At 48.3% G+C, this 4,752-nt stretch overlaps 1 long non-coding RNA gene across 1 annotated transcript; it reads left to right on the top strand.

The window, feature by feature from the left end:
- Nucleotides 1-1,965: 1,965 nt before the first annotated feature.
- LOC132688767 (uncharacterized) lies at nt 1,966-4,425 on the top strand. The gene is made up of 2 exons (XR_009614703.3): nt 1,966-2,949; nt 3,603-4,425. It is a non-coding gene; the product is annotated as an uncharacterized LOC132688767 (long non-coding RNA).
- Nucleotides 4,426-4,752: the final 327 nt, after the last annotated feature.

The raw sequence follows: 4,752 nt of genomic DNA, 5'->3' as shown, positions 1-4,752 counted from the left end.
TGAAATCTGGACTAGACCCCATGGGGGCCACCAGAATCTGGGCAGCCCTGCACCCAGTCATGCTCCCTCCCTCAATCCCTAAGGACTAGGCTGTGGAGCTTGAAGGAGAAAAGTATGGACACCACCATGGTGCAGGGAGAAGACCCCTTGGCTTCCACTCAGGCGGCTACGGAGTCAAGGTTTTGCATTCCTAGTCATGCAAACGTGACCTCTGCAAAATGGGAGAATGCTGCTGAATTCAGAGTCGTTTTATATGGATTAAGCAAAACAATGTCTGTGAAAATGGATGTGGCACATGCAAGGTGCAACACAGAGGGTCAGACCACGACCCGATCCAGGTGTTGGGTCTTAAACTGTTCCAGTGTCATCTTTTTTTTTTTTTTCTCATTTTATCAATGAATGATCTGTTTCCTCATCCAGGAGTTCAACAGTGCTTACTGAGCACCTGCTAGAAATCAGGGGTGCTCTGGGAATTGGGAATATTAAGATAAGCGTGTCATCCTGGGGGGCCTGACTGGCTCAGTTGGTTAAACAACTGACTTCAGCTCAGGTCATGATCTTGCAGTCTGTGAGTTCGAGCCCCGCATCGGGCTCTGGGCTGACAGCTCAGAGCCTGGAGCCTGCTTCGGGTTCTGTGTCTCCCTCTCTCTCTCTCTCTGTCCCTCCCCTGCTCACACTATCTGTCTCTTAAAAATAAACAAAAACATTTAAAAAAAAGTGCCATCCTATGCCAGCCTCTTTGTGGGGGGCAGGGATGGTTTGGGGTCACAGCGTCTTCACTGTCAGCATGGAGACTCCAGGGACACACAGGCGAGGCGTCAGTCCAAGCTAATGGATTCTGGCGGGAACCCCAGTGGGGATTCTGAAAGCCTCCTGCAGGGAGGCTACTTATGATTTGCAGGTGATTTAAGAGATTCTCCAAAATTTTGTCAAGAGTGAAAACATCCTGTGATCTGACATCTAATGGTGTTATGTTTGTCGCGCTCTGACCTGTGTAGACTCCTTATCATGTTGGTAAAAGAATTCTATTCAAGGGGGCATCTGGGTAGCGCAGTCGGTTAAGCGTTTGACTTCAGCTCAGGTCACGATCTCATGGTTTGTGGGTTCGAGCCCCGTATCCAGCCCTTTGGTGTCAGCGAGGAGTCTGCTTCAGATCCCCCGTCTCCCCCCTCTCTGCACCTCCCTGCCCGCACTCTCTCTCAAAAATAAATAAACATTAAAAAAAATTCTATTCAATCAAAAGCAGTCCTGCACTCTGGTTCAAGATTTCCCTTGATGTAGAACAGGACAGCGTTCCCACTAGACAGAGGCCTGTGAAGTGCTCTGTGAAAAAGGGTCAAACAATTGGAGACACATTCATGCTCTAGCCTCCTCCTAAGGAGTCATCACATACAAAGGTTTGGAGAGGATGCACAGACCTATTGAAACTTAGTTCTGGTTACCTCCAGGGCTGGAACTGGAGAAGAGAAGAAGAGATTATCAATATTTATTTTATAAACATCTGAATTGTCTGTTTACCAGGAGCTTGTCTTATTTTTAAGTTAAAACCTTCTACAGGGACGCCTGGGTGGCTCAGTCGGTTGAGCATCCAACTTCGGCTCAGGTCATGATCTTGCAATCTTTGAGTTTGAGCCCCGCATCAGGCTCTGCACTGACAGCTCGGAGCCTGGAGCCTGCTTCGGATTCTGTGTCTCCCTCTCTCTGTGCCCCTAACCCACTCGCATTCTGTCTCTGTCTCTCTCAAAAATAAATACACATTAAAAGAAAACTTAAAAAAATTCTATCAAATAAAGAAAAATAAACAAAAAAGGATACCAGAAAAAGGTTCTGAGAAGTCCTACCCTAAGAAACCCAGCCCTTCCCACATGTCTCTGATCAGGCATCCCTTACCTGGCTCTCTGGAGCATTCTCTGGGGGGCGCTGTTCTCATAAGCATCCAGTTTCCTCGACTGCGTACGTCTTAGAATAATTTAACTCTAGAGTTAGAAGAGAGTTGACATGTAACCCATGAGCTTTATTTTACTTGAAAACAAAGTGAGGACCTGAGAGTTTAGGTGGCTTGCCTCAGGTGACATGGCTCAGTGGTGGCAGATGGGGAGGGAGCTCCCCATCTCCTTCACCAGGGAGAAGAAGCCTCCTGTGACCCACTCCTGGGGGGCAGGACACCCTCACCTTCATAACTGAGACAGGTGAGCAAGAGGGGCCATGGAGACAGGTCATGTGTCCTGGGAAGTCAGAACACCAGCTCGGCCGTGTGAACTGCACCGAGACACTCACCATCGTATGCCTTCTGAAAAGATAAATAAACTTTCAGATCTGGGCTCAGAGACTCACTGTCACCACCCTTGGCTACAAGAATACGTCATCACCCCTCTCTGTCCCGATGCCCATCCTCCACCAGGGTAGAGTCTGGGTGAGGGCGGCCCGCATCTTGGCTCTCCAAGGCATTGCAGCCGGACCTCGAGGCCTCACCTCCTTGATGCACTTCTGCCCGGCTTCCCAGATTCTGCAGACGCTGGACAGAAGCAGGAGGCACAGCAAATGACTGACTTTGGGCATCCTTCACCTGGGTCCCGGTAGGACATTTTGTGGGAAACTTTTGTGGGTATCAGCCAGCTTCCCCCATCAAATGAGAAAGCAGCCCAGCGCTTCCTGTGATCGCCAAGGTGATTTCGGCCTCCATCCACGTCCCAAAGGAACTGTCTTTGCAAGGGGACACGGAAGGGACCAGGGGCACAGCTGCAGTTCTACAGCCAGCGAAACACAGGAGGCACAAAGATTTTAATCTTGACATTCCTTAATTCAAAAAATAAAACCAGAACACAACCGGCACGCTTGCCAAGACCAGGCCTGAAGCCTCCTCGGGAATGAGGAGCAGAGGACAGCCAGGGGGTGCCAGGCAGGGTCAGGCGGTCTCTGATCCAGGATCACTCACATCTCTTATAAAAGGTAAGTGCGCCGGCCCCCGGGGGGCCCTGAGCGCCACACCGCAGCTGTGATTTATGAGGAGGAGACTGGCTACGAATCAAACGGCTTTAAGTAGTAGTTTCAGTGCAGCAAATGAATTGACACGCAAAGAGAATGGAAAATGGCTCTCTGTTTTAATCCACAAGTGTCATAGAACTCGGTTTTCAGGCTGGAACAAAGTTTTTGCTCTCTTTGACAAAGCGCCTCTGCGTGGAGTACTCAGTGGGGGTCAGAGACCAGAGAGCGACTGTTGGGCGCCTCCTGGTCGATGGCTTTGTCACCTGAGAGAAAGCCAGCCTCAAAGTAGGTTAGTAAATGCTTTCTCCGAGGTCTTAGTGGGGATCCAGTTTTGCAATCGCTCCAAAGGGCTGCTGGGGAGCTCGTTAGCTACAGGGGATCATATATCCAAGAGGGGAAAAGAGTATATACGTGCTTGCAAGCAGTTCTCCAAATACTTGCGTGTCACGGGGTATAATTTGTTACGGTTGTAAAAACCGAGGTTTTCTGATTTCTGAATAGACACAAGAAAGACCCTTAGGTCATCTTCATGCATTATGTTTCTATCGTATCTGATTGCTCCAAAATATCACATGCCTCTGCTTCACTGGTTTTCCGGTTCTTCCTGTTTTTGATAGCTCCTTGAGGTCACTTGAGGTGGTCACAGAAGGCTGACATCAGTCACCTCCTGTAGCTTTCGTGCAGAGCCCGGGGGGCCCCAGCGAGAAGCCTTCCGAGCTGGAAACCAAGGAGTCCGTTCGTCTTGCTGCTGGTGGTACAAGGCATTCAGAGCTCTCAGAGCATCTCTGCCAGGAAAAAGTCTTGGGCTGTCATTGTCACCACCGCTTTTGTGCCATGTGAAATTGCTGGTCCTGGCGTGAACTAAATCCCGAAGGATGCAAAGGCGAGACTGGGGTTCATACCCGTCAGCCCCCCGCCCCACACCGTAGCTGGGGATGAGACAGAAGATGTGGCTGGAGAACACCAAGCCAGTGACCAGAATTTCTAGAATACATTCGTTCTGTTAATTTGAACATTGAATACCTCTTATATCTTAATAATGGTTCCTAATTATTTCACACGTGTAGATCTCATATCGCTCAAAAGATGAAAAGCTTCCCCCAAAACAGGGATCAAACTTATGGTCCTCTTGTATTTCTCAAAATGCCTAGCACTTTGGGAAAGAATAGATTGAAGACGTACTTGTTGCCTTGAGTCAAATGTCTGTGGAGACAGGAGGGAGCCACTGCATGATCATCGAAGTCCCGGAATTATTCAAAGCCCTGATTTCAGCTGTGGAATTGAGCACTCTTTCCCCTAAAGCCTCTTATCATAAACACAAGTAGAGAAAAAAGGGGGTTATTATGATACCATCTCTCTTTGCTTCTCCTACTCTCCTGCTGGTATTGAAATGATCAAGAGAGTAGAAAAGTGGCCAAAAAAACCAAGAAAAAAACCAAACCTACGCAGAGGCAACACATGAAGAGAGCCTTGAGAACCACAAATAAGGCAGCCCTAGAATGACTGAGCAGACCAAGACCTTAGAAACCCCTGCCTATTTCTTGTGAAACTATCAAGTCTCAAAGTGTCCGAATAACAGAGACTTCTTTTTGGTTTTGGTGATGGCTTTCCCAGCCGGGGCAAGCTCGTTTTTATACATTTGCATATGTTTTCACCTTATGGTTTCAGGTTGACTTTGAAGTTCGTTCTTTCAAGGACAGAAGGGAATTCCTAACAGATCACTAACAGTCAAGTTCCTGGCAAAGAATTTCATCTGCATACCGTTGC

The sequence above is a fragment of the Panthera onca genome, chromosome A3 (genome assembly GCF_046562875.1).
Source record: "Panthera onca isolate mPanOnc1 chromosome A3, mPanOnc1 haplotype 2, whole genome shotgun sequence".
Classification (NCBI taxonomy): domain Eukaryota; kingdom Metazoa; phylum Chordata; class Mammalia; order Carnivora; family Felidae; genus Panthera; species Panthera onca.
This window is presented reverse-complemented; position numbering and strand designations above follow the sequence as displayed.